We start from the raw sequence: 12,384 nt of genomic DNA on the forward strand, positions 1-12,384 counted from the left end.
CATCAAGTCAAGTTGTCAGACAAGTTCTTTCCATCTGCCAAACACCATTCTAAATGTCCGATTTGAAATATTTGATTTAATGCTCACAACAATGTATGAGGAAGGAATCCTCATCTTTATTTTCCAATGAGGAAACCAAGGCACAGAGATGTTATCACTTGCCTAAGGCCACACAGCAGAGACAAGATTTGATCCCAAGCAGTAAAACTCCAGAATCTGTGTTTATATCCCCTGCCCAAGTTGCCTGCACTGCTCCTCAGCTATGTGTTATTGAGAAGGCATTCTGAACCTTTCTGAGCCTTAGTACTCAGGATAGGAATAATAATGATATAATACTGCTTGCAAATGTAGGAGATGTAAGGGATGTGGGTTTGTTTCCTGGGTTGGGAAGATCCCTTGGAGTAGGAAATGCCAACCTACTCCAGTATTCTTGAATGGAGAATCCCATGGACAGAGGAGCCTGGCAGCTTCAGTCTATGGGGCCTCAAGGAGTTGGACATGACTGAGCACACACACACAATAATAATAAAATAATAATAATAATAATTGCTCTTCTGTGTTACAGGGTAATTCTCAGGACAATTTCAGGTAATAAACACATTTGTAATAAAGCCTGAGATAGAAGGGCATGCCTCAGAGAAATGGTCCAATAAATATTTTTGAGTCACAGAATGAGAAAGAACAAATTGATAATAAAGTAAAAGTTACTTTTATCCCCAAATCTACTGTGCTACTTACTCACACAGGTTCTTTTAACAGATTTTAACACAAAATAACCTTTTTTTTTCAAAGCTATTCCCCTTGTGTCTCTGGAACTCAGTGTATAAATGGAAAATCCACTTCCTAATGTCCCTTTTACCCTCTTGTTTAACTGTTCCCTAAGGATACTACTCTCGTCATGGTCCTCTCTCAGGGCGGCTGGTTTCTCTCCCACATTCCTGGTACCGCATGGCCTGGAGCAGGATAAATGTTCTCCTTGCTCCTTATTTCTGGTCCCAAACCACTGTCCCACATTTCTCCATAAAAGCATCCAGATTTGAAACTCAACCTCGGACGATATCATCAGCCACTTTCCTCTGGGCAACCATCTACTGACCCAGCATCACTTCTCCTCATTCCTGGCTCCCAGTCTCTTTCTCCATTACTATGCTCATTATATCCTTGACAATTTCAATATCTTATCTTGCTAAATCTTCCAGTACACTGGCCTTTCAGTTCCTTGACCTCCTCTCCTCCAAACACCTCATACTCCATCTTACCTCAGCCATTGACCCTCATGGTCATACCCACAGGTTCCTGTCTTTACTAAGAATCTTATTCCCCTCAGAATCTTAATCTCAAGAATCTCAATGTCTGACTGCTACTTCTTATCTTGTTTATTTTGTACTATTTCATTTGTATCTACCTATATCTTCCTTCTCTATTCCATTTCCTTATCTTGTCTCCAGAAGTAACCACTATCCCCAATTTTGTGCTTGTAATTCCCTTATTTTTTTTGCAATATAGTTTATGCATATTATATTAGCTTCAGGTGCACAGCATAGTGATCAGCATTTAACTCCATTACCAGGTGACCACCATGATAAGTCTAGTAACCATCTCTCTGCATACAAAGTCATTACAGTACTATGGACCATATTTCTTAGGCTGCATATCACATCCTCATGATTATTTTATTACTGGAAGTTTGTACCTCTTACTCTCTTCATCTATTTTGCCCAACCCTCAACCCTTCTCACCTCCTGGAACCACCAATTAGTTCTCTGTATCTATGGATCTATTTTCATTTTGCTTTGTTTTTTTGTTCATTAGATTCCACATGTAAGAGAGATCATGTGCTATTTGCCTTCTTTGTCGCTTATTTCACTTAGGATAATACCCTCTAGATCCATCCAGTTGTTATGAATGGCAAGACTTCATTCTTTTTTTGTGATGGAGTAACATTCCATCGCATATAAATACTACATGTGCTTTATTCATTCATCTATCAATGGACACTTGGGTTGCTTCCATATCTCGACTATTGTAAACAATGCTGCAATGAAGACAGAGGTACATACGTACTTTTTGAATTCATCTTTTTGTTTTCTTTGGATGTGTACCCAGAGGTGGAAGTTTTGGTTTATATGGTAGTTCTATTTTAACTTTTAGAGAAACTTCAATACTGTTTTCCATAGTGGTTGCAATAATTTATAACTCTACAAAGAGTGCATGAGAATTACCTTTTCTCCACATTCTTGTCAAAGCTTACTTGTTGACTTTTTAATGATAGCCATTCCAGGTATGAGGTTGATATCTCATTTTGGTTTTGATTTGCATTTCCCTGATAATTAGTAATTTTGTGCACCTTTTCATGTGTCTGTTGGCCATCTGTCTTCTTTGAAAAACTGTCTACTCAGGTCCTCTGCCCTTTTGAAAAAATCGAATTGTTTGGTTTGTGTGTGTGTGTGTGTTGAGCTGTATGATTTCTTTATATATTTTGGTTACTAACTGTGACTGCGCACAAGTGTGGCCGAGAGGAGCTACCCCATGTCCGAGGTCAGGGGCAGAAGCCGGGAGGACCACATGCCCGAGGGGCAGTGGCCAAGAGGAGCTACCCTACGTCCGAAGTCAGGGGCGGCAGCCAGGAAGAACTACCCCACGTCTGAGGTCAGGGGCAGTAGCCGAGAGGAGCTACCCCGCGTCCGAGGTCAGGGCCGGCGGCTGAGAGTGTCAGGCTGCCACAGCGCAAGAGCAGCCGAGAGGAGCTACCCCACGTCCGACGCCAGGGGTGGCAGTCGGGAGGAGCAACCCCACGTCCAAGGAGCCGTGGCTGTGCAGGGCGCAGGAGGGCCTAGAGGAGCTACTCCACGTTCAAGGTCAGGAGGGACGTCGGTGAGGAGATACCCCTCCTCCAAGGCAAAGAGCAGCAGCTACGCTTTGCTGGAGCAGCCGTGAAGAGATACCCCACGTCCAAGGTAAGAGAAACCCAAAAAGACGGTAGGTGTTGCAAGAGGGCGTCAGAGGGCAGACACACTGAAACCATACTCACAGAAAACTAGTCAGTCTAATCACACTAGGACCACAGCCTTGTCTAACTCAATGAAACTAAGCCATGCCTGTGGGGCAACCCAAGATGGGCGGGTCATGGTGGAGAGGTCTGACAGAATGTGGTCCACTGGAGAAGGGAATGGCAAACCACTTCAGTATTCTTGCCTTGAGAACCCCATGAACAGTATGAAAAGGCAAAATGATAGGATACTGAAAGAGGAACTTCCCAGGTTAGGAGGTTCCCAATATGCTACTGGAGATCAGTGGATAAATAACTCCAGAAAGAATGAAGGGATGGAGCCAAAGCAAAAACAATACCCAGCTGTGGATGTGACTGGTGATAGAAGCAAGGTCCAATGCTGTAAAGAGCAATATTGCATAGGAACCTGGAATGTCAGGTCCATGAATCAAGGCAAATTGGAAGTGGTCAAACAAGAGATGGCAAGAGTGAACGTCTAGATTCTAGGAATCAGCGAACTAAAATGGACTGGAATGGGTGAATTTAACTCAGATGACCATTATATTTACTACTGTGGGCAGGAATCTCTCAGAAGAAATGGAGAAGCCATCACGGTCAACAAAAGAGTCTGAAATTCAGTACTTGGATGCAATCTCAAAAACGACAGAATGATCTCTGTTTGTTTCCAAGGCAAACCATTCAATATCACAGTAATCCAAGTCTATGCCCCAACCAGTAATGTTGAAGAAGCTGAAGTTAAACGGTTCTATGAAGATCTACAAGACCTTTTAGAACTAACACCCCAAAAAGATGTCCTTTTCCTTATAGGGGACTGGAATGCAAAAGTAGGAAGTAAAGAAACACCTGGAGTAACAGGCTAATTTGGCCTTGGAGTACGGAATGAAGCAGGGCAAAGGCTAATAGAGTTTTGCCAAGAGAACTCACTGGTCATAGCAAACACCCTCTTCCAACAACACAAGAGAAGACTCTATATATGAACATCACCAGATAGTCAACACCAAAATCAGATTGATTATATTCTTTGCAGCCAAAGATGGAGAGGTTCTATACAGTCAGCAAAAACAAGACCGGGAGCTGACTGTGGCTCATATCATGAACGCCTTATTGCCAAATTCAGACTTAAATTGAAGAAAGTAGGGAAAACCACTAGACCATTCAGGTATGACCTAAATCAAATACCTTATGATTATACAGTGGAAGTGAGAAATAGAAATAAGGGACTATATCTGATAGATAGAGTGCCTGATGAACTACGGACTGAGGTTCATTACATTGTACAGGAGACAGGGATCCAGATCATCCCCATGGAAAAGAAATGCAAAAAAGCAAAATGGCTGTCTGGGGAGGCCTTACAAATAGCTGTGAAAGGAAGAGAAGTGAAAAGCAAAGGAGAAAAGGAAAGATATAAGCATTTGAATGCAGAGTTCCAAAGAATAGCAAGAAGAGATAAGAAAGCCTTCCTCAGCAATCAGTGCAAAGAAACAGAGGAAAACAACAGAATGGGAAAGACTAGAGATCTCTTCAAGAAAAGCAGAGATACCAAGGGAACATTTCGTGCAAAGATGGGCTTGATAAAGGACAGAAATGGTAAAGACCTAACAGAGGCAGAAGATATTAAGAAGAGGTGGCAAGAATACACAGAAGAACTGTACAAAAAAGATCTTCATGACCCAGATAATCATGATGGTGTAATCACTAATCTAGAGCCAGACATCCTGGGATGTGAAGTCAAGTGGGCCTTAGAAAGCATCACTATGAACAAAGCTAGTGGAGGTGATGGAATTCCAGTTGAGCTCTTTCAGATCCTGAAAGATGATGCTGTGAAAGTGCTGCACTCAATATGCCAGCAAATTTGGAAAACTCAGCAGTGGCCACAGGACTGGAAAAGGTCAGTTTTCATTCCAATCCCAAAGAAAGGCAATGCCAAAGAATGCTCAAACTACTGCACAATTGTACTCATCTCACATGCTAGTAAAGTAATGCTCAAAATTCTCCAAGCCAGGCTTCAGCAATATGTGAACCGTGAACTTCCTGATGTTCAAGCTGGTTTTAGAAAAGGCAGAGGAACCAGAGATCAAATTGCCAACATCTGCTGGATCATCGAAAAGCAAGGGAGTTCCAGCAAAACATCTATTTCTGCTTTATTGACTATGCCAAAGCTTTTGACTGTGTGGATCACAATAAACTGTGGAAAATTCTGAAAGAGATGGCAATACCAGACCCCCTGACTTGCCTCTTGAGAAACCTATATGCAGGTCAGGAAGCAACAGTTAGAACTGGACAGCAACAGTTAGAACTGGAACTGTTGTTACAGACTGGTTCAGACTGGTTCTGAACCACAGACTGGTTCCAAATAAGAAAAGGAGTATGTCAAGGCTGTATATTGTCACCCTGCTTATTTAACTTATATGCAGAGTACATCATGAGAAACGCTGGACTGGAAGAAACACGAGTTGGAATCAAGATTGCCGGGAGAAATATCAATAACCTCAGATATGCAGATGACACCACCCTTAAGGCAGAAAGTGAAGAGGAACTAAAAAGCCTCTTGATGAAAGTGAAAGAGGAGAGTGGAAAGTTGGCTTAAAGCTCAACATTCAGAAAACGAAGATCATGGCATCTGGTCCCATCACTTCATGGGAAATAGATGGGGAAACAGTGTCAGACTTTATTTTTTGGGGCTCCAAAATCACTGCAGATGATGACTGCAGCCATGAGATTAAAAGACGCTTACTCCTTGGAAGAAAAGTTATGAGCAACCTAGACAGCATATTCAAAAGCAGAGACATTACTTTGCCGACTAAGGTCCGTCTAGTCAAGCTTATGGTTTTTCCTGTGGTCACGTATGGATGTGAGAGTTGGACTGCGAGAAAGCTGGGTGCTGAAGAATTGATGCTTTTGCACTGTGGTGTTGGAGAAGACTCTTGAGAGTCCCTTGGACTGCAAGGAGATCCAACCAGTCCATTCTGAAGGAGATCAGCCCTAGGTGTTCTTTGGAAGGAATGATGCTAAAGCTGAACCTCCAGTACTTTGGCCACCTCATGCGAAGAGTTGACTCATTGGAAAAGACTCTGATGCTGGGAGGGATTGGAGGAAGGAGGAGAAGGGGACGACAGAGGATGAGATGGCTGGATGGCATCACCGACTTGATGGACGTGAGTTTGAGTGAACTCCGCGAGATGTTGATGGACAGGGAGGCCTGGCATGCTGCGATTCATGAGGTCGCAGAGGTTTGACACAACTGAGCGACTGAACTGAACTGAACCCCTCATTGGATATATAGTTTGCAAATATCTCTTCCTGTTCAGTAGATTTTCTTTTCATTTTGTGTTGATGGTTTTCTTCACTGCAGAAAAGCTTTTAAATTTGATGTAGTCCCATTTGTTGATTTTTGCATTTGTTTCTCTTGACTGAGGAGGTAGATTTAGAAACATACTGTTGAGAGTGTTATCAGAGAGCATGCTGACTCTGTTTTCTTCTAGGCGTTTTATGGTTTCAGGTCTTATATTTAAGTCAGTAACAGTTTTGTTCTTTTGCATGGAGTGGTCCAGTTTTCCTAGCATCATTTATTGCAGAGATTGTTTTTCCCGTGTTGTATATTCTTGCCTCTTTTGTCATAGAATAATTGACTAAAAGTCTGTTTTTATTTCTAGGCTATATATTCTCTCCTTTGGGTCTATGCATATTGTTTTGATTATTATAGGCTTACAGTAGTGTTTAAAATTAAGAATATGATACCATCACTTACCAAGATTGCTTTGGCTCTTTGGATTACTTGATAATTCTGTGAAGAATTCCTTTGGTACTTTGGTTGGAAATGCATTGACTTTATAGATTGTCTTGGGAAGTAGGAACATTTTAATAATATTAATTCTTTCAGTCCACGAACATGGTATACCTTTTTATTTATTTATGTGGTCTTTAATTTCTTTCATCAATGTCTTATAGTTTTTAGAGTGCAGGCTTTTCATCTCCTTGGTTAAATTTATTGCTATGTATTTATTCTTTTTGGTACATTTGTAAATGAGATTGTTTCATGGTTTCTCTTTTTGATAGTTCTGAGTGTATAGCAACAAAACAGATTTCTGTATATTAATTTTGCATCCTGAAACTTTACTGAGTTCGTTTATTAGTTTTTAATAATTAGTTTCAATAATAGTTTTTATGGTGGAGTCTTTAGGATTTCCTGTATATAATATCATGTAATCTGCAAACAGTGATAGTTTTACTTCTTCCTTTCCAATTTGGATTCCTTTGATTTCTTTTTTCTTATTTGATGACTGTGGCTAGGAATTCCAATACTATAATGAATAAAAGTGATGAGAGTGGGAATTCTTGTTTTTTTTTTTTTTTTGTCCTGATTTTATTTTATTTTATTTTATTTATTTTTATTTATTTGGCTACTCTGGGTCTTTAGTTGTGCCATGTGGGATCTAGTTCCCTGTGCAGGGATTGAACCCAGGCCCCCTGCATTGTGAGCACAGAGTCCTAGCCACTGGACCACCAGGGAAGTCCCTTTTGTCCTGATTTTAGAGGAAATGTTTCAGCTTTTCATTGTTGAGTATGTTAGCTGTGGATTTGTCATATATGGTTTTCATTATATTCAGGTATATTCTCTCTATAGTCACTTTTTTTAGAGTTTTTATTATAAATGGATGTTGAATTTTGTCTAAAGCTCTTTCTGCAGATGTTGAGGTGATCATATGGTTTTTATTCTTCAGTTTGTTGATACTGTGTCACATTAATAATTTTGTGGCTATTAAGCCATACTTGTATCCCTAAGATAAATCCACTTGATCATGATGTAGGATCCTTTTGATGTATTGATTATGGATTTTTGGTTTGTGGTTCCCATGAGGTTCATTTATAAGAAACCATAGCCCTACTGAGTGGCTAACACTTTCCATTTTCCTTTCCTTTCCTATAGTCCTACGTTTTTACTCCCCTTCCATATTTTATATTTTTGACATCATATTTTGCATCTTTTAATTTTGTGTATACCTTAACTGGTTACTGTAGATACAGATGATTTTTTTTTTTTACTTCTTTTGTGTTTTAACCCTCCTACTGGTTTTATAAGTGTTTTAGCCACTACCTTTACTCTATGTTTGTCTTTATCAATGAGTGTTTTCATTTCATAATTTTTATTTTTCTAGCTGTGACTTTTTCTTTTCTGCTTAGAGAAGTCTCTTTAACATGTCTTACAAGGCCAAAACTTCTTAAACTTTTGCTTATTTGTAAACCCATTATCTCCCTTTAAATTCTGAATGATAACTTTGCTTGGTAGTGTATTTTTGTTTGTAGATTTTAACTTTCATCACTTTAAATATATCATACCACTCCCTTCTGGCTTGCAAAGTGTCTGCTGAAAAGTCAAGTAATACTCTTGTGGCAATTCCCTTGTATGCAACTAGTTGCGTTTCTCTTTTCACTTTTAAGGTTTTCTCTTTATCTTTAATTTTTGCCATTAAAATTATAATGTGACTTTGTGTGGTTCTCTGAGTTCACCTTGTTTGGGATGTTTTGTGATTCCTGAATCTGGGTTTCTGTTTCCTGTCTCAGGTTAGGGAATTTTTCAACTATTATTTCTCTGAAAAAGTTCTCTGCCCTTTTCTCTCTCTTTACTCTTTCTGGGATCCTATAATGCAAATGTTGCTATGCTTAATGTTGTCCAGAGGTCCCTTAAACTATCTTCATTAGTTTTTATTTTCTTTTTTTCTATTCAGCTTAGGTGATTTCCACTACTCTTTCTTCTAGATTGCTGAGCTGTTTCTCTCTATCATCTAATCTGCTGTTGATTACTCCTAGTGTATTTTTCACTTGGGTTATTGTATTCTTCAGCTCTGATTGGTTCTTTTTTATACTTCCTAACTCTTTGTTCAGGTTCTCACTGTGTTCATCCATTCTTCTCCTGAGTTCAGTAAACATATTTATTATCATTGCCTGGACTGTTAATTAGGTAGATTGCTTATCTCCATTCCATTTCGTTCTTTTTCTGAGGTTTTGGCCTTGTTCCTTCACTTGGCATATACTCCTCTGCCTCCTCTTTCTGCCTAGTTCTCTCTGTATTAGGTAGGTCTGTTACTTATCTCAGTCTTGGAGCAGTTGCCCTAGCAGATGTCCTCAGGCCACCAGAACTATATGCTTCAAGGATGTCTCTGATGTGGGCTGCACGCACTCTTCTTTTGGGGCCAGATGAACTACTGTGGGTATGCTGGTAGGAGGAACTGGCCTCCCCACCTTGCCTCATGCTGTTGCTGCAGGAGTGTTGTTGAGCAAAGCAGGCCCCTGGTGTTGCTGTGGGTATGCTGGTGGGCAAGGCAGGGCCCTTGTGCAAATAGATTAGTGGGTTCAAGATTCCAAAATGGTGCCTGCCAGTGCAAGTACCAGCACAGTAGAATGAGATTATAAGAGTGGCCGCCGCCAGTCTCTCAGTTCCCATGAGGAGTCTCAATTGCCTCCTGCCTCTTTGAGAGGCTCTCTGACTTCAGTAAGTAGGTGTGGCTCAGGCACCTCTTAAACTACTACCTTTACATTGGGATTCAGAGCATTTTGCCCATGCCCTTTGAGATTAGAGTCTTGATTTTCAAAGCCAGATATTTTGAGGACTTATCTTCTGATGCAAGACTCCTTGGTTGGGGAGCCCAATGTGGGGTTCACACCCCTCACTCCTCAGGGAGTGGCTCTATGGTTTGATATCCCTCCCACTTGTGAGTCACTAACCTGGGGATGTGGGTCCTGACTACCCCCTGTCTGTGTCACTCTTACCCATTTCACATTTCATTATGGCTCCTTTATGTCATTATTTGTGGTAAATATTTTCTGCTTGTTTTTATGTCATTCTTGGAGATAGTTCCTCTGTAAGTAGTTGTAATTTTGCTGTGCCTGTGGGAGGAGGTGAACTCATGGTCTTCCTGCTCCACCATCTTGATCCTCTCTCCACATACAATAACTCCTGAAGTCATGTCTACACTGCACATAAAAGTAGCGTAGACCTAAACACCTCCCAAGGATCATCTACATTTCAGGGTCCTTCTTTTTTTGAAATCATCTCATTTAATAGTGAGCATCCAGTAAGGTGGCCATTTATGGACTTCTGACTGGAGACAGGTAAGATTTAAACTGTGCTCCCTAAATAGTAGCAAACTTTATCTTTCACAAATTTAAATATATATATATGAAACACAAATTTAAATATATATGTATATATATGACATATAGATAACTTATCTCACCCCATTGTTGAAAATTATTATAATTCAGAATTCAGGAGGTCAGTGTCTCAGTGAATAGCTCTGTGAGCTCCATGAGAGCAGAAAATGTATCTGTCTTATTTAATGCTTGATCATTAGAGCCTAAAATAGAGCCTGGCTTATAATATTGAGTTCCATCTCTGGGACAGGAAGATGTCCTGGAATGGCAACCCACTCTAGTATACTTGCCTGGAGGATTCCATGGACAGAGGAGCCTGACAGGCTACAGTCCATGGGGTCACAAAGAGTTGGACACAACTGAGTAACTAATACTTTCACTTTTCACTTTCGTGATATTAATAAATGCTCAGAGAGCTATTCAATGAACCAATTTTATAGAGCTGATTCCTCTGTCTTTCCTCTTCCAAGTAGAAATGGGAACCCAGGAAAAGGTAGCAACTGGGGCCAGATTAGCAGTTAGTGGTGCACTGCCTGAGCAGTGTGTAAGGTGAGTGCTGTCCCAGGAGGCAGTCATCCACAAGGCATTCATCCCAGGCTGCTGCCTCTAGTGGCCTTCCAACACAGCAACAGGGCACTGTTTTTCTTTTTATAAAGCTCCAGACTTTCTTGTGCAGCTAGAGGTCTCATTCAACAGCCAACAGCTAAGTGCTTAGTGACAGGGTAAAATGAGCTTAAATAAAGTCAAGCTATGTATATATGTGTCCATGCACATATTTGACACTTATACAACCATATACACAACACACACAAATACATGGGCTCCGCTGAATTAAATTGGGAAGCTCTGGCTGAATTATTGAACTCCGAAACCATTTATGAATCTCGTTTTGAACCTTGAACTGAATTGAAGCCTCTCTAACAATAAAAATGATAATAAAACCCCCAACACACACATATGCACACTAAAGAAATAAAAATACTCTTAATGAATCAGTTTGAACTAGAACTGAACTTCATATTTGTAAAAGTGTTGAGCCCCTAGATCAAAATATTATCTAAACAGAATGTTAAACAAATTCAACTTTTGTTTATTTAAACTCATTTAAGTACAGCTTCACAATATTTTATAGAAAAGGAAAGTTCAGTGAAAGGTGACTCTATCTGGTTTTTGTGAATCAAGCATATTTTTAACAGTAGCAAAGAATGGGATAAATAAAATAATTCTATTCTGAATAGTTTTATAGAGAAAGATTCCATTTGTGACAAGGATAATCGGATCCTGATTTATCTTTTAAATCAATTCAGACTTCCATATCTTGGCTTTTCTTAAACTAGCCATAGATATATTTCACACGTAGATATATTTCAACAGCCTGGATCAGCTTGAGTCTGAGTTTCTACCACTCCTTGCAGCCTGCCTTGCCATTGAACTCTGTCTTGAAGTACTTTACTAATCCAGGTCTGAAAAGTTTCCACTGCTATGGCCTCCTGTCCAGGTTTCCAGTCAAGGTGTTGGCGACTATACACCTACCTGTGTCTTGAAAAATAATGCCATTGTTCCCAAGACGTAAGCCAAAGAATGTCTAAACACCATGGTGGAACTGCCTCCAGCTCTGATCTAGAGGGATCTGCTGAGACTCAGGACTTCATGAAGGAGTTGGGTAATGGTGGTGTTTAGACTCATTCTGGGATACCCTTGAGATTGTGTGCACATCACACATAACTGTGGCCCCACGTCAGCCTTCAGTGATTCATATAAAGTCAGTAGATGATTTGATTTCCCCATTGTAAAATGTCAAGGTTCTTCTGTTTGTTTGAAATTATTTTATTGAAGTATAGTTGATTTACAATGTTATGTTATTTTCTACTGTACATCAAAGTGATTCAGATATATATATATATATCCATACACATATACATATATATATATCCATACACACACACATTCTTTTTCACATTATTTTCCATTCTGGTTTATCACAGGATATTGAATATAGCTCCCTGTGGTATACTGTAGGACCTCATTGTTTATCCATTCTATATATAATAGTTTGTGTCTACTAATCCCAAATTCCTAATCCATCCCTCCCCTAACTCCTCTCCCTCTTGGCAACTACAGTCTGTTCTCTATGTATATGAGTCTGTTTCATGGATAAGTTCATTTGTTTCATATTTTAGATTCCATATATAAGTAATTTCATATGGTATTTGGCTTTTTGA

The sequence above is a fragment of the Oryx dammah genome, unplaced genomic scaffold (assembly GCF_014754425.2).
Source record: "Oryx dammah isolate SB20612 unplaced genomic scaffold, SCBI_Odam_1.1 HiC_scaffold_28, whole genome shotgun sequence".
Lineage (NCBI taxonomy): Eukaryota > Metazoa > Chordata > Mammalia > Artiodactyla > Bovidae > Oryx > Oryx dammah.